The sequence below is a fragment of the Bos javanicus genome, chromosome 3 (assembly GCF_032452875.1).
Source record: "Bos javanicus breed banteng chromosome 3, ARS-OSU_banteng_1.0, whole genome shotgun sequence".
Classification (NCBI taxonomy): domain Eukaryota; kingdom Metazoa; phylum Chordata; class Mammalia; order Artiodactyla; family Bovidae; genus Bos; species Bos javanicus.
This window is the reverse complement of record NC_083870.1, coordinates 39,970,227-39,993,408: the sequence shown is the minus strand read 5'-3', so window position 1 is coordinate 39,993,408 and position 23,182 is coordinate 39,970,227.

Genomic DNA, 23,182 nt, shown 5'->3' with positions numbered 1-23,182 from the left:
TATTTCTGAGCAGAAGGTGATTATTATTGGTGAGATTTAGTGAGAAGGAATTTTAAAATGGGTACAGAGAAGCAAAGAAAGATCCACCATAAAAATGGTATACATTTCTAGGGAACTGAAAGTGTTTTTGTGAAAGCGACATGGTGTTACCGAAACATTTAAAAAACTTTGAGAAGATTTATAATATAAAGAGATCACTTTGGAGCAATGTGGATAATCAATAAATAAATTATTGAGTGGTTTAAGATTGGCATTTGGAATTGCAGTAACTCAAGTAGAAGGAATTTTCATCTTTGGGCTCTCAGTGTTGAACAGAAGGACTGACACCTAAAATGGAAGCAATTCATATTCACCAAGTTGAATTGAACCTGAGTAACCTGAGAGTCAGAGAGGTTGAATTACTTGGCAAGACTCACATAGGCATATGGTGGTAGAACTGGGACAAGTATCTAAATCAGTGCTTTATGTTAGCTTAAATACAACCAGGGGAAAATGGATTGCATATATACTGTTTTAAATATTTGAAATGCTGCTGTATGTTTAGAAATACACACAAGTGTACAGTTACGGCTACATCTCATTTCTTGTCTTCTATTTTTGTGTGCTTATTTTGAGTCCATGGCCTCAAATATTCAAGTTTCTACTTTCTCAATGACCACTGGAGTCACATTCTATGCTAAATACTCCTCCTATTCTCAAGTTTCTGTCTTCTGATGCCTAAAGGGAAAAGTAGTGAAATAGAAAAATAAATCTAGACTGGAGGAAAAGTTGCTACCACCACCATTAGCTGTTAAAACATGTTATTAGAAACTAATGTAAAATATATGTATGTATATAATTTTCCTCTTTAAAAGACTAAGATGCAACCATTGCTATTGTGCTCTGATATGTTTTCTTTTCTTTTTGAAGTTATTGGTTCACCCTGAAATACAGTATTTTCTCTGAGGTCCAAGGATTGACATTTCTGTGGATTTAATCTATATGTCCAAGGACACCTCAAAGGTTAAGTAAATTCTATTTCTAATACCATGATCACCAAATTGTAAATGCTAGAAGCTTTAAGTTTTGACAACTTTGGGCCATTGATTTTGAATAAAAATTCTACCACCAAGGGTGAAATATCAGATGCTACACATTAGCAGTGGGCTATAAAAATATATATTACAGGATTTGCTAAAACAAATTTTATGAGGATTTGACTCTTCTGGAGGTAAAATTAGCCTAAATATACTATGGCATATTAAATATATATATATATATATATATATTTCATAGCAACTTAGCATGCAGATACATATATTGGCTCTTGTTTTAAATTAAATATACAGTAAATTTTTATCCAGTCACCTTGTTTTCAAAGGCACCAATGTATCTTGAAAAGAAAATTTTATAATTTGCCTAAAAATAACGAAGCCTGCTATGTAACTCTTTTGATCTTCAGGAAGTCAAGGGATTATCTCTACTTAGATAAGTTGTAATCACTTTATACTTTATCTATTGACTAGTTTGGAAAAGACAAAACAAAATTAAAAAGGCGTCAAAACAGCTGTTATAACTGATCATCAAAGACACAAGCCTAGGGTACACCTGAATAATAGTAGATGTTCATTTATAGTTAACAACTGAGTTTTTTCTATTTATAGAAAGATATCACAAGTTTAAACACAGAGGAAAATGGCTCACAAATCTAATAAAATTTGGATTGCAGAGCTACCAGCAATATCAGGGGATTTTCATCCAATATATTTGCCAACAAATCGATAATAAGAATAAATCCTTCTGCATTGTGGGCAATCATATGCTCACTAACAGGTACTACTGCTTAAATTAATATAATCCCAGAAGTGATATCCCTGTGTCAAACCGAATGCCACTGAGGCTTAAAATTCACATGTGATAAGCTGGCAGGTATTTCTTAATAATGGTTTAAAGAAAAGGAAATTATGTGAAGATTCTGAATTAAATGTTCCCAGATTGAGTGGGCTCAGTTTGAACTGTTTAAATTGTTCAAATTGTTCTCGTCTCTAGATGGCATGTTTCCTGCTATTTGTATTCTTTACACCATACACTCAAATAAAGTAGGGAGTATTTTTTAATATATTACTTGTTTCACTAAAACTTACGACTTTATCTTAGAACTGTTTGTTATAAGGATTGTGTTGAGTATCAGGACTCATTGAAATGACTCTCACCACTCACACTTTTAGACTCAAAGTCACCACTTCTCTGAAACTACTGAAGACTTCACCAGAAAATTTAGTGGCTTTCTTTGTTTCTTGTAGCACTTATCACACTATTTTATAACCACTTTTTCTAGCCCTTGAGTGTAGCATAAGGATCTATCACATATTTTACTAAGTAAATGTGACTGCCCTATCAAGTATGCAATGGAGCACAAGAACAACATATCATATAGCTTAATGGTGGTGTTTTTTAAAATATAAATTTATTTTGAAGATAAAATTTAGACATAGAAGATAGTCAAATGCAAAGAAAAATAATGTTTTAATTGTTTAAATTAACACATCCAGAGTTTGTCAGTGTGCTAGCACTGTGCTCTGCTCACACTCACTAGAAAGATTATGAAAACAGTTATATAAAAGTTTGAGTAGCTGATACCAACCAGTTACAAAATTAGCTACTGCAGTAATAGATGAATAAGGCAGAGTAGTTGACCTTAAGGAAACACTTATTAAGTAAAATAGGTCTCTTATTCTCAGAAGTCTTTAAGCTAATTAGAAATATATTCTATTTGTATCATTTATTTATTATTTCTATTAAATAATACTGATGGTGAAGAAAACCAAATAACATTAATGTGATATTCAAAAAACCCAGTTTTTCCTCCTTAGAAAGAAAACTATAATTGTTTGGCTAACTTGACTCAAATATAAGAATCCCACCTGAAAATCTTTTTTTTAAAGAAGTGCAACATATATAATGTTTTTATACTTTATTTGGCCATATCTGAGAGAGAGAAAGAGCAGAGAGCTAGGACATAGAAAGAAGAAGAATGAAGAAGATGAAAAGGAAATGGAGAAGGAAAAGAAAGTAAGGGAGTGAAGTAAAGTGAAGTAAAAGTCTCTCAGTCGTGTCCAACTCTTTGTGACCCCATGGACTAAAGTCTATGGAGTTCTCTAGGCCAGAATACAGGAGTGGATAGCCGTCCTCCTTCTCTAAGTAATCTTCCCAACCCAGGGATCAAACCCAGGTCTTCCACATTGCAGGAGAATTCATTACCAGATGAGCCACAAGGGAAGCCTGAGAATACTGGAGTGGGTAGCCTATCTGCTCTCCAGCAGATCTTCCTGACCCAGGAATGGAACTGGGGTTTCCTGCATTGCAGGAAGATTCTCTACCAACTGAGCTACCCGGGAAGTTCTACCTTGGGCTTAGTTTGTTTTTAAAAAGGAAAATAGTAAGATTAAAGAGACATGGGAGCAGAGATAAAAGGAAAGAAAAAAGGAATAAGGAAAACAGTGGAGAGAGATAACCCAAGGTAGACAAAGGAGGCAAATGCAAACACAAGTCAAGAGCAAGCCAAAAAAAAAAAAAAAAAATCAGCTAAAATAATTGATTCTAAGGTTTCTGAATGTTGATAAATGGAGGGGTGATATATATACAGGGGACAATTGCATTTATGTGAAAGCTTTGGAATTGTTTAGCTGTTTGAATTATGTGAATGTATAATTTGACCTAAAATAAAGCCTACAGTTAAAAATCTCTCTTAACCTTTAACTTTTCCATTCATTAACCGTTTCTTTGTTTAAAAGATTAATTGTAGTCCCCAGGGAAACTAATAAGAACATAACTAACAAAAAGAAAAGGAAACAGAATAAAAATTGTATACTACAAAGAATCAAATAAACACAAAAAAGGCACTTAATGGAAGAAATGTAAAACAATGACAAAACACATACAAAACAGAGAAAAACAAGGCAGAAATTCTTCCTTATGTCTAATTATTTTAAATGGATTAAACTGTCCAATTAAAAGGTGGAAATATGCAGAATACATTTTTTAAAAGTATGATCCAAATATTAGCTTCCTACTAGAGACTCACTTAAAGTAAGTTGTGGCATCTACTCTACAATAATGAGATCTAAGAGACACAATAAAACAAAAAGCCATGTAAGAAACTTATTTAGATCTTGATTTCAAGAGAGCAACTATATAAATCTATTTTAAAACAACTGAATAAGCTTGATTTTAGAAATCTGATTATGATATTAGAGGAAAGAAGAGAAGTGAAAAGCAAAGGAGAAAAGGAAAGATATAGGAATCTGAATGAAGAGTTCCAAAGAAGAGCAAGAAGAGATAAGAAAGCCTTCCTCAGCGATCAATGCAAAGAAATAGAGGGAAAAAACAGAATGGGAAAGACTAGAGATCTCTTAAAGAAAATTAGAGATACCAAGGGAATATTTCATGCAAAGATGGGCTCGATAAAGGACAGAAATGGTATGGACCTAACAGAAGCAGAAGATATCAAGAAGAGGTGGCAAGAATACACAGAAGAACTGTACAGAAAAGATCTTCACGACCCAGATAATCACAATGGTGTGATCACTCACCTAGAGCCAGACATCTTGGAATGTGAAGTCAAGTGGTCCTTAGGACACATCACTACGAACAAAGCTAGTGGAAGTGATGGAATTCCAGTTGAGCTATTTCAAATCCTGAAAGATGTTGCTGTGAAAGTGCTGTACTCAATATGCCAGCAAATTTGGAAAACACAGCAGTGGCCACATGACTGGAAAAGGTCAGTTTTCATTCCAATCCCAAAGAAAGGCGATGCCAAAGAATGCTCAAACTACCACACAATTGCACTCATCTCACACGCTAGTAGAGTAACGCTCAAAATTCTTCAAGCCAGGCTTCAGCAATATGTGAACCATGAACTTCAGATGTTCAAGCTGGTTTTAGAAAAGGCAGAGGAACCAGAGATCAAATTGCCAACATCCAATGGATCATGGAAAAAGCAAGAGAGTTCCAGAAAAACATCTATTTATGCTTTATTGACTATGCCAAAGCCTTTGACTGTGTGGATCACAATAAACTGTGGGAAATTGTGAAAAAGATGGGAATACCAGACCACCTGACCTGCCTCTTGAGAAATCTGTATGCAGGTCAGGAAGCAACAGTTAGAACTGGACATGGAACAAGGACTGGTTCCATATAGGAAAAGGAGTACGTCAAGGCTGTCTATAGTCACCCTGCTTATTTAACTTATATGCAGAGTACATCATGAGAAACGCTGGACTGTAAGAAGCACAAGCTGGATTCTAGATTGCTGGAAGAAATATCAGTAACCTCAGATATGCAGATGACACCACCCTTATGGCAGAAACTGAAGAACTAAAAGGCCTCTTGATGAAAGTGAAAGTGGAGAGTGAAAAAGCTGGCTTACAGCTCAACATTCAGAAAATGAAGATCATGGCATCTGGTCCCATCACTTCATGGGAAATAGATGGGGAAACAGTGGAAACAGTGTCAGACTTTATTTTTTTGGGCTCCAAAATCAGTGCAGATGGTGACTGCAGCCATGAAATTAAAAGACGCTTACTCCTTGGAAGCAAAGTTATGACCAACCTAGATAGCATATTCAAAAGCAGAGACATCACTTTGCCAACAAAGGTCCGTCTAGTCAAGGCTATGGTTTTTCCTGTGGTCATGTATGGATGTGAGAGTTGGACTGTGAAGAAGGCTGAGCGCCGAAGAATTGATGCTTTTGAACTGTGGTGTTGGAGAAGACTCTTGAGAGTCCCTTGGACTGCAAGGAAGTCCAACCAGTCCATTCTGAAAGAGATCAGCCCTGGGGTTTCTTTGGAAGGAATGATGCTAAAGCTGAAACTCCAGTACTTTGGCCACCTCATGCGAAGAGTTGACTCATTGGAAACGACTCTGATGCTGGGAAGGATTGGGGGCAGGAGGAGAAGGGGACGACAGAGGATGAGATGGCTGGATGGCATCACTGACTCGATGGACGTGAGTCTGGGTGAACTCTGGGAGTTGGTGATGGACAGGGAGGCCTGGCGTGCTGCGATTCATGGGTTTGCAAAGAGTCGGACATGACTGAGCGACTGAACTGAACTGAAGGAATATCATCACTTTTGCTAGTCCTGATAACTCTGTAGCTTTGGGAATTCATATTAAATCAGTTGGTGGGGGTGGAATTACGAGATTTTAGGAATTGCTCTAAAATAGTTTGCAAGGAAGAAATTGATAGAGATAAAGAAAATATGACTAAATGTTGATAATTCTTTTTTATCAGTTATGGATATACGAGGTTCATTATACTACTATTTTCCAGGATTTGGAAGAGCTCAACTGGAATTCTATCACCTCCATTAGCTTTGTTTGTAGTGATGCTTTCTAAGGACCACTTGACTTCACATTCCAGGATGTCTGGCTCTAGGTCAGTGATCACACCATCGTGATTATCTGGGTCATGAAGATCTTTTCTGTATAGTTCTTCTGTGTATTCTTGCCATTTCTTCTTAATATCTTCTGCTTCTGTTAGGTCCATACCATTTCTGTCCTTTATCAAGCCCATCTTTGCATGAAATGTTCCTTTGGTATCTCTGATTTTCTTGAAGAGATCTCTAGTCTTTCCCATTCTGTTGTTTTCCTCTATTTCTTTGCATTGATTGCTGAAGAAGGCTTTCTTATCTCTTCTTACTATTCTTTGGAACTTTGCATTCAGATGCTTATACTTTCCTTTTCTCCTTTGCTTTTCACTTCTCTTCTTTTCACAGCTATTTGTAAGGCCTCCCCGGACAGCCATTTTGCTTTTTTGCATTTCTTTTCCATGGGGATGGTCTTGATTCCTGTCTCCTGTACAAGGTCACGAACCTCATTCCATAGTTCATCAGGCACTCTATCTATCAGATCTAGGCCCTTAAATCTATTCCTCACTTCCACTGTATAATCATAAGGGATTTGATTTAGGTCATACCTGAATGGTCTAGTGGTTTTCCCTATTTTCTTCAATTTAAGTCTGAATTTGACAAGAAGGAATTCATGATCTGAGCTACAGTCAGCTCCTGGTGTTGTTTTTGCTGACTGTATAGAGCTTCTCCATCTTTGGCTGCAAAGAATATAATCAATCTGATTTCGGTATTGACCATCTAGTGATGTCCGTGTGTAGAGTATTCTCTTGTGTTGTTGGAAGAGGGTGTTTGTTATGACCAGTGCATTTTCTTGGCAAAACTCTATTAGTCTTTACCCTGCTTCATTCCATATTCCAAGGCCAAATTTGCCTGTTACTCCAAGGTGTTCCTTGACTTCCTACTTTTACATTCCAGTCCCCTATAATGAAAAGGACATCTTTTTTGGGTTTTAGTTCTAAAAGGTCTTGTATAGAACCGTTCAACTTCAGCTTCTTTAGCATTACTGTTTGGGGCATAGACTTGGATTACTGTGATATTGAATGGTTTGTCTTGGAAACGAACAGAGATCATTCTGTTGTTTTTGAGATTGCATCCAAGTACTGCATTTCGGACTCTTTGGTTGACCATGATGGCCACTCCATTTCTTCTGAGGGATTCCTGCCTGCAGTAGTAGATATAATGGTCATCTGAGTTAAATTCACCCATTCCAGTCCATTTCAGTTCGCTGATTCCTAGAATGTTGACATTCACTCTTGCCATCTCTTGTTTGACCACTTCCAATTTGCCTTGATTCATGGACCTGACATTCCAGGTTCCTATGCAATATTGCTCTTTGCAGCATCAGACCTTGCTTCTGTCACCAGTCACATCCACAGCTGGGTATTCTTTTTGCTTTGGCTCCATCCCTTCATTTTTTCTGGAGTTATTTCTCCACTGATCTGCAGTAGCATATTAAGCACCTACTGACCTGGGGAGTTCCTCTTTCATTATCCTATCATTTTGCCTTTTCATACTGTTCATGGGGTTCTCAAGGCAAGAATACTAAAGTGGTTTGCATTCCCTTCTCCAGTGGACCACATTCTGTCAGATTCACTCAATATGCCAGCAAATTTGGAAAACTCAGCAGTGGCCACAGGACTGGAAAAGGTCAGTTTTCATTCCAGTCCCAAAGAAAGGCAATGCCAAAGAATGCTCAAACTACCGCACAATTGCACTCATCTCACATGCTAGTAAAGTAACGCTCAAAATTCTCCAAGCCAGGCTTCAGCAATATGTGAACTGTGAACTTCAGATATTCAAGCTGGTTTTAGAAAAGGCAGAGGATCAAATTGCCAACATCCACTGGATCATGGAGAAAGCAAGAGAGTTCCAGAAAAACATCTATTTCTGCTTTATTGACTATGCCAAAGCCTTTGACTGTGTGGATCACAATAAACTGTGGAAAATTCTGAAAGAAATGGGAATACCAGACCACCTGATCTGCCTCTTGAGAAATTTGTATGCAGGTCAGGAAGCAACAGTTAGAACTGGATATGGAAGAACAGACTGGTTCCAAATAGGAAAAGGAGTACATCAAGGCTGTATATTGTCACCCTGTTTATTTAATTTATATGCAGAGTACATCATGAGAAACGCTGGACTAGAACAAACACATGTTGGAATCAAGATTGCCGGGAGAAATATCAATAACCTCAGATATGCAGATGACACCACCCTTATGGCAGAAAGTAAAGAGGAACGAAAAAGCCTCTTGATGAAGGTGAAAGTGGAGAGTGAAAAAGTTGGCTTAAAGCTCAACATTCAGAAAATGAAGATCATGGCATCCGGTCCCACCACTTCATGGGAAATAGATGGGGAAATAGTGGAAACAGTGTCAGACTTTATTTTTTTGGGCTCCAAAATCAGTGCAAAATCAGTGCAGCCATGACATTAAAAGACGCTTACTCATTGGAAGGAAAGTTATGACCAACCTAGATAGCATATTCAAAAGCAGAGACATCACTTTGCCAACAAAGATCCTTCTAGTCAAGACTATGGTTTTTCCTGTGGTCATGTATGGATGTTGGAGTTGGACTGTGAAGAAGGCTGAGCGCCGAAGAATTGATGCTTTTGAACTGTGGTGTTGGAGAAGACTCTTGAGAGTCCCTTGGACTGCCAGGAGATCCAACCAGTCCATTCTAAAGGAGATCAGCCCTGGGATTTCTTTGGAAGGAATGATGCTAAAGCTGAAACTCCAGTACTTTGGCCACCTCATGCAAAGAGTTGACTCATTGGAAAAGACTCTGATGCTAGGAGGATTGGGGGCAAGAGGAGAAGGGGATGACAGAGGATGAGATGGCTGGATGGCATCACTGACTCGATGGACGTGAGTCTCAGTGAACTCCGGAGTTGGTGATAGACAGGGAGGCCTGGCGTGCTGCGATTCATGGGGTCACAAAGAGTCAGACAGGACTGAGCGACTGATCTGATCTGATCTGATCCTACTATTTTTACTTTTTACTGTATTTGAATTATTTTAAAACACTTGGACCATGGTTACTTCTGACCCTCCTCTCTACTGTTTTATCCTACTGTAAGTCACCACCCTCTATCTTTAGAATTATTGCAATGGGTTGTAATATTGTGCTCCTATATCTACCTTTATCCACCTAGATTTGTTTTCAAGGAGAGTAATCCTTTGCAGTAGAAATAAAAATGAATCTAGTCAGTGAAGTTGCTTAGTCGTATCCAACTCTTTGCAATCCCATGGACTGTAGCCTACCAGGCTCCTCTATCCACAGAATTTTCTAGGTAAGAGTACTGGAGTGGGTTGCAATTTCCTTCTCCAGAAAATGAATCTATCCTTTGTTTACAACTATTCCTTAATGATTCCTCATACCCCTCAGAGTAAAAGCCAAGTTCTTGCAATGTTCTAAAAGGACTTCTGTGACTTTGCTCCCCAGGCAAGTCTCTAACCCCACCTCTACTGCTCCCCACTCCCACTGTACTCTAGTCATACTAGTCTCTCTCCTCAAGTGAAAGATGCCCCTGCCTTAGGGCCTCTGCTCTAGCTGCTTCCTATCATCTATGTTGCTAACTGCCTCACTTTCTTTAAGGTTTTGCTCAAATGTCACTTTCTTAATGAGGTCAGTGGTGATCTTCCTTTATCCTGTCACAACTAAAATTACAACCCGCTTCTTCCCACTTCACACACTCTCTACCTCCTCAACCTGCTCTTTTTTTCTTTACAGAATTGATCACTTTTGAATATATATATTTTTGTAATTAATTTTGTTAATTTATGATTATCTGTGTCTCTCTGATGGAATGTAAGCTCCATCAGGGCAGGGAGTTTCATTTATTTGCTTTCTAGTTTGTTTTATGCTATATTCCTAAATGCCTAAAATAGTATGTGGAGCATTGTAGGCCATTGTAGGAGGTGAATGAGTGAATGAATTTTTAAACTAGTGGTAAAATTACATGTGAAGCATTAAATATAATTGTGTGTATACACATACAAGCCACACTACAATAAAGATGCACCACATGTCAATCTACATAAAATATGGAATTTGGAATTTGTTGTTAGTTTACAAAGTTTTGACTGGTTTATTTACTTATCTAGAGTAATGTAATACTCTCCAACTAAAAGAGCTTCCCTGGTGTTTCAGACAGTATAGAACTCACCTGCCAGTGTAGGAGACACTTGTTTGCTCCTGGAGAAGGGAATAGCAACCCATTCCAGAATTCTTCCCTGGAGAATTCCATGGACAGAGGAGCCCGGAAGGCTATAATCCATGGGTGGCAAAGAGTCAGACATGATTAAGCAGCTAACACTTTCACTTTCACAGCTAAAAGAGCACAAATTCTAGTTAATGCTATAGTTTTAGTTTTGAGTGAGACAATGACAACAGAACTTTGACATTTGTCAAAATACATGTTAGTTTCTTTTGTATTTGTTGCTCTCCAAGGGATGATCATTAGCAAAGAATGTTAATTAGCAAAGAATGTTAATTTTTTGAGTTAATTGTTATTGCAGGTGCTATAGGATAAATCAGAAATAAATGTTTATTAAAAATTGATAAAATCACCTTATGTAACTTACCTTTTCCAGGAGAAAAAACTAGACAGAAAAAAGTTTATTTAAAAGCTGTGTTTAATCCTCATATCTTCTCAGTGTGATACCATACCTCTTGCTCTCTAAGAAAAATTCACCTGCAGTCACTATTAAGTGAAGATAAAAAGAAATTATCTCTGAAATTGAAAACAAAATTTAAGAGTCTAAAAAGAAGAAACGTGTTCTGTGCTCACCTATTTGCATAAAAAATTTAAAAACATTAAAGTACACAAAATTGAAAACAGAAAGGAGTAAGTTAAAAGCTCGCAGGCATTTTTCCCATTGATTCTTTGATAAGTGTGATACTGCTGAGAAGACTGTGAAAGAAGAGGTCCAAAATGATGTGTATTGGTTTTGATTAACCAAGAAACTGAATGAATGATAAATCAATGAAATAGAAAATTCAGGGAAATATATACATTTTATACCTTGATTTCAGCAAGCCACTTAACTTTCTGCCACAGTACCTTTAAAAGCAAAATGGAGAAACCTGGACCAAATACAAACACTACTGGGTACGTTTCAACTGATTAGACAAAAAATGCAGGCTTTAATTGTGTAAATCTTTGGGTTTTGGTGTATTAATTCAGATGAATAATAATAATGCCTGACATTATATAGCATTTTATACTTGACAAAGAGCTTTCAGGTAAAATATCCCATCTGATCCTCATCATAGACTTGTGTTGAAAGCTGGGACAATGTGATTATCTTAGTTTAACTAGATATGAAAACTAATTCTCAAACTGACTTTATTTTTCAAATAAAGTGATTATCTTTACTTAACTAAAGATGAGTAAGTGATTTGCCTAAAGATAGATGGGAATGCATATGCTTATTAACATTTCAGATGACACAAAGCTAAGAGGAAAACTAACGTATTGGATAAAATAATGCAGATTCAAAAACATCCTCAAAGTGGATGTATGGAACAAATCTAACAAGAAAAGTAACTAGAAATGTATGCAATAAACTAGATTTTCTCAGTTGAGTATTTATCTCTTATACATCTATTGTTGTGATTTTTTTTATTAATGTCTAACTGTTTCTAGGGCTATTATGGTTATTGTGATCAGAGTGTCTATGTTCAGCAATACATCCCCAGCACCTAGGGCAGTACTTGGCACTAGTAATTATACAACTAATAATTAAATAAACTCAGCACAAAGGTTACAAAAATGTCAAATATAAATTCCATAATCAAAAGACTATCTTGAGAGCTTTATATCAGAAAGTAAAACAAGGTTTTAGTTCACAGATGAAAACAGAAAAGAATGTCTATGTAATCTTAGCTTATGCAGCTGTGCATGATTTTAAGCTCTACTCATATAATCAGGGTACTGTCCAGCCAGATTGTATACAGAAGAGCATATTAGAAATTACTGGAGAAAATTTTAGACATTTAACTTGAACATTTCTTTTGTTAAAATAATTTTTAAACATTTGTAGAATGGTAAGCCATGAAATTAAAAGACACTTACTCCTTGGAAGGAAAGTTAGGACCAACCTAGATAGCATATTAAAAAACAGAGACATTACTTTGCCAACAATGGTCCATGTAGTCAAGGCTATTGTTTTTCCAGTGGTCATATATGGATGTGAGAGTTGGACTGTGAAGAAAGCTGAACACAGAAGAATTGATGCTTTTGACTGTGGTGGTGGTGAAGACTCTTGAGAGTCTCTTGGACTGCAAAGAGGTCCAACCAGTCAATCCTAAAGGAGATCAGTCCTGGGTGTTCATTGGAAGGACTGGTGCTAAAGCTGAAACTCCAATACTTTGGCCACCTCATGCAAAGAGTTGACTCACTGGAAAAGACCCTGATGCTGGGAGGGATTGGGGGCAGAAGGAGAAGGGGATGACAGAGGATGAGATGGCTGGATGGTATCACCAACTCGATGGACATGAGTTTGAGTAAACTCCGGGAGTTGGTGATGGACAGGGAGGCCTGGCGTGCTGCAATTCATGGGGTGGCAAAGAGTCAGACATGACTGAGTGACTGAACTGAACTGAATGTGTAAGAAATAGATATATAACTAATAGTTCTAAGCTGAAATTAGGGTCAATGAATCTTTTAAGGAAGAAAGCTTATTCTCTATAAAAAGAAAACATTTATAAGATAAAAATAGAACAACCTAACACTATAAGAAACACCCTTGTAAAGTAAGGGAATCTGAGTCACAGAAAGTATTTAAACAGATCTGGAGAAATTAGCCAAAGTCATGACAGAGAGCATTTACTTTCTTGGATGGAAATCTATTAGATTTCAATTTACTATAACATATTCCTAACCAAATTGATGATAATATCCTTGATATTATTAACAGGCACTAGAGAAAACATGCACACTATATACATATTTTTTTCTATTTTGACCTCTTTACCTGATTTTTGGCACCAGGCATTATATTTAAACTCTTGCCTTTACAAAAAAGAAGGTATTATTTAGTTCTTGTTATTATTTTCAACTTTAAAAATATTCAGGTTTAAACAAAAAAGAATTTTTACCAGATAGCTATGTATTGTTAAATGTTTAACCTATTCAAATGGGTATGCATAAAGGCATTTTTCTAAGGCTAATACTATATAAAATACATTTCAGATGAGAAAAATTCACCCAGAGAAAAATTTCTCATTCTCCCAGAGTATATTTCCTGTGTTTGGAAATTTATAAAAGGAGTTTTGTGATTTTTAAGAGTTAGAATTATGTCTGTTAGATTTCTGTTAAATGTCTGTTAGAGTTATGTCTGTTAGATGCCTATTAAAACTCAGCATTCAAAAAATGAAGATCATGGCATATGATCCCATCACTTCATGGCAAATAGATGGGGAAACAATGGAAACAGTGAGAGACTTTATTTTCTTGGGCTCCAAAATTACTGCAAATGGTGACTTCAGTCATGAAATTATAAGATGCTTGCTCCTTGGAAGAAAAGCTATGACCAACCTAGACAGCATATTAAAAAGCAGAGACATTAATTTACCAACAAAGGTCCATCTAGTCAAAGCTATGGTTTTTCCAGTAGTCATGTATGGATGTGAGAGTTGGACTATAAAGAGAGCTGAACGCTAAAGAATTGATGCTTTTGAATTGTGGTGTTGGAGAAGACTCTTGAGAGTCCCTTTGACTGCAAGGAGATCAAACGAGTCCATCCTAAAGGAAATCAGTCCTGAATATTCATTGGAAGGACTGAGGCTGAAGCTGAAACTTCAATACTTTGGCCACCTGATGGGAAGAGCCAACTCATTGGAAAAGACCCTGATGCCTGGAAAGATTGAAGGCAGGAGGAGAAGAGGATGACAGAGGATGAGGTGGTTGGATAGCATCACTGACTCAATGGACATGAATTTGAGCACGCTCTGGGGGTTGGTGATGGATGGGGAAGCCTGGCATGCTGCAGTCCATGGGGCCTCAAAGAGTCCGACACAACTGAACAACTGAACTGAACTGAACTCTTAGATTTCAGCATTTGGATGCATCAAGTGGGATATTGTCTCAATACCGTGATGCTAGCTTTTGCTTTGCTGTTCAGAATCACATTTTACAAGCCCATCCATGAAGAGATTCTTCCTAAAGTATATCTAAAAGGCTAAATGTTTCCTTCTGTGCTGAGTGCATTAATTTCCATTACCTTCTAGTGCTTTCCTCTTGGTAATCACCTGCAGACAACCACCTGTAGAAGAGCAACAGTATATTTATGTATCAATAAAATAGGCTCTATATGTGCTTTCTATTTTTCTCCACAAAAAAAGGTGTTTTACTCCTGCTGTTCAATGCATTTTGAACATGTGCTCTTCTACAAATTTAAAGCAAGGTTAAAAAGGAAATTAAACAAGATTCATCTGGCAGCATTGCAAGTTAGTACCATACACCTGGCACATAGATGCCAAAGCAAAGTGATTCAATGGGAAAGAACTGCTTGATAAGCAGTAGAACTAAAAAAAGAGGAGCAGATGACAGTGCATTGAAAATTAGATAAAAGCCTGCAATATGGTATTGCAGGAAGGTGCAGAGATGTAATGAAATGAAACAGAGCAAAGGGAAAACCAGGCAGAATAAGGAGAAAAATTCCTATGCATGAGGTTCACAGTGCCAAATAGTTTCCCAAGAAGTAATAGAAATTATATCACTTGAATAACTTCAAAGTAGAGTAGGAAATTAGACTGAGAATATAAAGTGGTGATAAAACTTTAATGACTAAAGAATAAGATGATGAAATAAAGAAACAAAGACATACAAATAATTAAGTGATTTTGAATATGACGCTTTTGTTGTTTCTCTCTCTTAATAATAATAATAATTGTAATATTTAAAGTTTATGGAAGATTCTTATAAATTCCTAAAAACCATAACTAATCAAAAATAATATGATTCAATCCTTGTAAATATATTGAAAACAGACTTTCAGTCTGATGAGAATGCAGCCCCTGTGTACACCTGGATTGTAGCTTCATAAGACCTTGAACAGAGGACTCAGTTGAGTGCTGACTCCTGACCCACAGAAAATGTAAGATAATAAAAGAATATTTTTAAGTGGCTAAGTTTGCAGTAATTTGTTTATAAAGCAATAGAAAATGGACACAGTCATCAATGCTTATAAAAATAAAATTCTACTTAAAAGATTTTGTAAGGAATATTTAACTAATATAGTTTTAAACTGAAATGAATGATGCCAGAAAACTGCTTACTTTCGTATTTGTACCTGTTAGTAACTTTGTAATATAAGACCTTTTGCAGAGCACAGTTTTCATTTCCATTTTTAGTTAAATTGGGACTGGTGCCTCTTATCTGTGTTTTAAAATCTTGCTTTTGTCTTTGGGTTTGAATAAGACAAAATAGATTGTCTTTCAATGATTGAGTCTATTTTGGGGTTAAAATGTGTGCAGGTTGTTAATGACTAATAGTCAGAGGGTTATTTAGGAGAATTTCAAATTTTCTCTTTTTTCTAAGTATTCTAAGTATGCTTTTAAAAAGCTCTATTAATAAAGTTCATATATGAAAAACTTACAGCTAATATTATAAACAATGGTGAAAATCTGAAAACTTTTTCTCTAGGATCAGATGACCACTCTTGACACTTCTATTCAGCATAGAAGTCCTAGACAGAAAAAGAAACAAAATGAACGTAAGTTGTAAAGGAAGGAGTAAAATTGTCCCTGTTTGCAAATGAGATGCTCTGTTATGTAGAAAAACCTAAAAACTGCGCACACACACAGAAAAGGTTAGAACTAATAAATCCAGTCAAGTTGCAGGATACAAAATCAACATACAAAAATCAGTAGTATATCACAGATAAAAATGAAACCTCTGCAAAGGAAACTAGGAAAGCAGTGTCATTAACAATACCACCAAAAAGAGTAAAATGCTTAGGGATGAACTTAAGGAAGTATCAATAAAGACTTGAAAAGTACAAAACACTGATGAAAGACATTAAAGAAGATACAAAAATGGAATGAGATCTTGTGTTCATGGAATATAAAACAATATTGTTGAAATGTCCATACTATTCAGTGGTTCAGATTTAATTCACTCCCTATTAAAATCCCAATGGTATTTTTTTTTAACAGAAATAGAAAAAAAATCCTAAACTTCATATGGAACCACAAAGATTCTGAATAGCAAAGAAAATCTTAAACAGAAGAGCAAAGCTGGAAACATCACATTTCCTGATTTCAAGCTATATAAACTGAAATAGTAGGGCATTAGCATAGAGAAAGACATACAGACCAATGAAACAGAATAGACAGTCCAGAAATTAATCCATGCATACATGATTGACAGACCTTTGATAAGAGTACTGAAAATACACATGGAGAAAGGATAGCCTCTTTAACAAATGGTACTGGGAAATGGATTATTGTGTTCAGTTGCTCAGTCCTGTCTGATCTTTGCGACCCCATGGATTGCAACAAGCCAAATTTCCCTGTCCTTCACTATCTCCTGGAGTTTATTCAAATTCAAGTCCATTGAGTCAATGATGTCATCCAACCATCTCACCCTCTGTCATCCCCTTCTCCTCCTGTCCTCACTCTTTTGCAGCATCAGGGTCTTTTCCAGTCAGCTCTTCACATCAAGTGGCCAAAGTATTGGAGCCTGAGCTTCAGCACATGTCCTTCCAAGGACTATTCAGGGTTCATTTCCTTTAGGATTGACTGGTTTGATCTCATTGTAGTCCAAGGCTTCTCAAAAGTCTTCTCTAGCACTGCAGTTTGAAGCATCAATTCTTTGTCACACAGCCCTCTTTATGGCCCAACACTCACATTCATACATGACTACTGGAAAAATCATAGCTTTGACTGTATGAACTTTTGTCAGCAAAGTGATGTCTCTGCCTTTTAACATGCTGTCTAGGTTGGTCATAGCTTTTCTTCCAAGGAGCAAGCATCTTTTAATTTCATGGCTGCAGTCATTGTCCGTGGTGATTTTGGAGCCCCCCAAAATAAAGTCTGTCACTGTTCCCATTGTTTCCCCATTTATTTGCCATGAAGAGATGGAACTGGATGCCATGATATTAGTTTTTTTGAATGTTGAGTTTTAAGCCAGTTTTTGCACTCGTGTATCACCTTCATCAAGAGTCTCTTTAGTTCCTCTTAATTTTATGCCATTAGGGTGATGTCATCTGTGTATCTGTGGTTATTGATATTTCTCTCACCAATCTTGATTCCAGCTTATAATTCATCCAGCCTGGCATTTCACATGATGTACTCTGCATATAAGTTGGCAAAGCAGATTGACAATATACAGCCTTGAAGTATTCCTTTCCCAATTTTGAACCAGTCTGTTGTTCCATGTCTGATTCTAACTGTTACTTCTGGACCTGCATACAGGTTTCTCAGGAGGCAGATAAGGAGGTGTGTTATTCCCATTTGTTTAAGAATTTTCCACAGTTTGTTGTGAACCACACAGTCAAAGGCTAATGCAGTCAATGAAGCAGAAGTGGATGTTTCTTGGAATTCCCTTGCTTTCTCTATGATCCAACTGATATTGGCAATTTGATCTCTCAGACCTCTGCATTTTCTAAATCCAGCTTGTACATCTGGAATTTCTCAGTTCACGTGCTGTTAAAGCCTAGCTTAAAGAATTTTGAGCAGTACCTTGTTAGCATGTGAAATGAGTGCAATTGCGTGGTAGTTTGAACACTCTTTGGTATTGCCCTCCTTACTATTAACTATATAAAAATTCTTTTTAAAAAATATAGAAACAAAAATTGTAAGTATGTATCAAGACATTAAAGGTAACTTAATAGAATATTTATAAATAAATGAGGGTACAGCAGGAGTCAGATGCATGCATTTTAATCCCAGTCCCATTCATAGTCAGACTTACAGAAAAGCCACCTCCAGTGGAAGTTTTTCTATTAAACAATCCATTCAATTTTCAACCCACTGTAATATCACTTGTTAACTTTCTTTCTTCTGAAATTTTGATAATGAAACCATTTATGAATTCCTAATTCCAAATCAGTGAAAGTTTGACCTTGTTATAGCCATGCTCTCTTAAATATTTGACACTGTTGACTATTCCTAATTGAAATTCTTTCCTTCTTTGGTTTTCGTGACATTAATTATTCCATAATTTCCTTTTATTTCTCTGGCAGTCCTCATTCCTGTTTATGCATTCACTTTCCTTTGCCCTACGTTTAAATATTAATGTTATCCAGAGTTTTATCCTCAGGTTTATCTTCCTCTCCTTTGTAGATTCTTCCTGGAGGATGATATCCAATGCTTGCTTTCATCAGCTACTTGACTACTAAAGATATCCAGTCACATTCTGTGCTCTCAATTCATATAGCCAAAGCACATTCAACATCTAGTCATGAACATTTTTTAACTGAATTCATGACTTCCTTCATACCCCAAAACACAATAGTTCTGAATCTCTTTATTTCATTTTATATTTAGTGTTTTTATGGGGGTCAAAAATGTGTATTGAATGAATGAAATTACATACTTTTAAAGGTGTTTGCTCAGTCTGGAAAGTGAGTAATGATTGTCAGATTTTCTTTAATTGCAAACACTTCTTTCAGAGCAATAAGTCCTCATGGACTTGAAGGATTATTTATATGTTTAATCAAAATCAGCAGGTATTTCTTCTCAGAGTAGTTTCAAGTCAAATTATTAAGAGGAAACTATCTTTAGCCTCATTTTTGGTCTTCTCTGAAAATTAGACTTTTCTTTTATAGTTCCCATATCTAGAAGCACAATGCTGTCAAAAGATCAGTTAACCATTATGATAAGGTATACTATTTAGTTACTGCCGTAATTCTGTTACATAGCAAATTACCCAGTAATGTAAAATAATTTTCCTTAGTCAACTTTCTCCAGGTTTGTTGGAGTAGTCTCGTTGTGCCTGAGTTGAAACTGGTTTGGTTCCAAGATGAGGTTGAGCTCAGGTCTGCTCCACATGGTTTTATTCCTCCTTGGACTAGGATGCTGATCAGGGCCTATTAGTGTCATGGAAATATGCTATGTTTGAGGTGATACATAGAGTATCTGAGTGTGGGGAGAAGGACATTTCTTAATGTTGATTTAGACACCCTTTACAGAGGAGGTGACATTTGACACTGAAGGAAGGGAAATTAAAATTAGTCAATCAGAGAATGAAGGAAGAACTTTCCAATTATTGATAATGAGGTATAAGATTGTTTATATTAGCTTATAATACACTAGCTGAGAGAAAGTTTGAGTTTTAGCAGAAAAAGCATGGAAACTGAAATGCCAACATAGAAAAATGCATGTGTGTGCTTAGTCACTCAATTATGTCTGACTCTTTGTGACCAATTGGACTGTAAGTCACCAGGTCCCTCTGTTCATGGGATTTTTCAGGCAAGAATGCTGGAGTGCTTGCCATCTCCAGGGGATCTTCCCAATCCAGGGATTGAACCCACATCTGCTGTGTTTCTTGCATTACAGGTGGATTCTTTACCTGCTGAACCATCGGGGAAGCCCATAGGGAAATGACTACTACAAAATTTGAAAAACTCAGGCAAGTAGGCCCTCCTGGCATTAAGATAATGCATGTTAGAAAGGTGGTAGAACATTGAATCAAAAGATACTCAATAGCAAATAGTTTCACTAAATCTTACTGATGTGTTTAGTTTATCCTGAATATAGTTCTTCAAAAGTTTGAACTATTGATTTAAAATGGGGCAATTTTACATAAAGATCCAAATCTTTGACAATGCTGAGTTTGTATTCCAACATGAGCTGTCTAGAGCTGTATGGTGGGTCCTTTGTTAAAAGGGATGTATATTTTTCAAATTAGTTCCAACTCCATGGAGTCTCTTTTACCCAGAAATGGATTGTCAATTGCTATTTATCATTAAGCCTGGGCTATTTGTTTGTTTCTGAGAAAAGAGAATATTTATCTGTACCCTATCAAAAATAGATGAATGAAAGATATACTAAAAGACACACATGTTTCAAGAAAAATGGGGGGAAGCATATTTGTAAGGACTATTTCTTTGTTAATATGCAAGTGAGATGCTATTTTAGAAGATGATGATAAGAAGAAGAAGCCATTAATAAGAGGCTTTCCAAAAGCTGTGACCCTGGTTTTATGTTATCTGCTGGTGCTGTTGCATCAATCTAATCCTCATGATAATTTATCACGATTCAAGGTCAAAAAGTTCCCAGAAATTAGTCAACCCAAAGTCTGAGAATCTCAAACCTAATTAAAAAACATTATTTTCCTCTTTGAGTCCACCTGCCTCCTAGAAGTTACCTGTGTTGAATCTGTAGTCTTTTCAAACATAGAAAATCAGTATGAACTGTTTTAGGCAAGGCTATCCTGACAGTCATCTTTTGTTGTTTCCTATAGCATCAGGGTCAGGGAAATGAGAAATACTGGTTTCTGAGGAAACACATTGTACATTCATCCTAGTAGAAAACAAAGAAATATCTCAAATTGAGCCAAATATCATTTTACTATCCCAAGAGTTGTGTACTCTCAAGAAGTGTATGAAATAACACAGCTTCCTTCCATTCAAATTGAAAAAATTTGCTCGTGGGGAGCAAATATATTCACTTATCTCCAGAGGTATGTTGCTGGTTTTCTTCCCCTTTGTCAGACTTGAACAGTAACCTGTCCCTGGAGTCGTTGACTAAGGGGAGAAAAAAGCCAAGAGCCAGCCTTTGCCACCCAGGGATGGTCTCTGCAGTCCCCGTACTTGGCAAAATTCTGATGGGTCTTCATTCATTTCTTCAATTTGGGCTGGGCCCAGGAATAGATCTGACTCTGCTATCCAGTTTATTTTGCTTACTCCAAGACACTGATGCTGGGAAAGATTAAAGGCAGGAAGAGAAGGAGATGACAGAGGATGAGATGGTTGGGTGGTATCACTGACTCAGTGGACATGAGTTTGAGCAAGCTCCAGGAAATGATGAAGGCCAGGGAAGCCTGGCATGCTGCAGTTCAAGGGGTCGCAAAGAGTGGGACGTGACTGAGCAAGAGAACAACAACAACCTGTGACCTCACAGGCCAAGATCTTCATGCTGGCCCTCCAGATATAAAAAAATACAAAATTCAAGCAAGAGTTCAAGCCAGGTGGGAGCCATAGATTTTGATGAATCCAGGGACATGGATAAAATGTTGATATCTAAACACAGTAGGTCTGAAAAGTTAACCTTTGAAATTTGAGGAATAATAGTAGGAAAGGAGGCAAAGCATTTTCTTCAATTCCAGAAAGACTTGAAATAAGAAAACATTTAAGAGCTAAAACTCATAGTATTGATATTCTTTAGTAAAAATTAGGTGCATATTTGCTATTGGTCCCTTTAGTGTTGAGAATTGGAAACTAGAATCACAGAGGGTCAACTATGTTCTTTCATTTTAAAACCCTTTATTTTCATACTAAGATGTCTAATGAACCAGTCATTTTAGGCTTATACTTTTTTGGTTGCTGTTGAAACATGACTAGTTTTTTAAAAATAATATTTAAGAGAATTCTAATTTACTTTATACTTTATTAGCTTTATAAAAAGCATTGTTGGGAAATTGTAGCAAGAAAATGAAAATATAAGAAAATAAGTTTAAAAAATTTAACTGTGGTTTAAAATACTAAAATGTTTATAACTAAGCTTAAATGGGGCTAGGAATTATTAAAAGCACTTTAAAATAATTTGAGAATTTTCTAGTCTTTTAAGTAGAATAAAGTAAATAAAGTGGACTTTAAAATAAACTTAAAGAAAACTTTAAACTTAAAAACATAAAAATGAACTAAGTTTTACAATTATAAATTTAAGTAGTTGACTTTTTAACAATTAAACTTCAGGATATTCATTTGTATAAATAAAAACCACCCATGAGGGTAAAAGGCAAAACTAAAATTAAAAAAAATTCCACAAAACTACATTCAATATTAGGAACCAAACACACAACTATCAGAGATAGAAGGTTTGAATATAATTTTTCAAGACTTAGCTTTGGGCAGGGAGTTCTCATATTCTCCCCTCTCCAGACCAATATTAAGGACCAAAAGTTGGCAATAAATATTACTGGTAAATGTAGCTAAGCTCTATAAAGATTTTAATAAACTTCAAATATGACTGAAATGTCAATAGAGTTTGATTTTGAATTTGAATGTTTGTACCAGAGCCCTTAGAATAATTTATATTATCTGGTTATGATTAGCTTTGGTTTCAGTTTAAATCATTTCTCTGAGGCAATTTTATTTACCTACCTATGTTTGCTGCTATTAAATAAACAAAGTGATTCCTTGGTAGCTCAGTGGTAAAGAATTGACCTTCTAGTGAAGGAGACACAGGTTCAATCCCTGGGTTGCAAAGATTCCCTGGAGAAGGAAATGGCAACTTACTTCAGTATTCGTGCCTGGAAAATCCCAAGGACTGAGGAAACTGGTGGGCTACATTCTAGGGGGTCACAAAAGGCAGACGTGACTTAGTAACTAAACAACAACAATAAAACAATTTACAAAATAATGTGAGGTAACTCTGAAAAAATGTGGTTGATTTACTTTCAATTTACTCAACCTAAATTTTTGTTGACTTTTAACAATTCAAAATTTCCTTTACCTTTTACAATATTGTTAATGGATTTAGGCTACCTCAGGGAGAAGACAATGGCACCCCACTCCAGTACTGTTGCCTGGAAAATCCCATGGATGGAGGAGCCTGGTAGGCTGCAGTCCATGGGGTCGCTAAGAGTCAGACACGACTGAGCGACTTCTTTCACTTTCC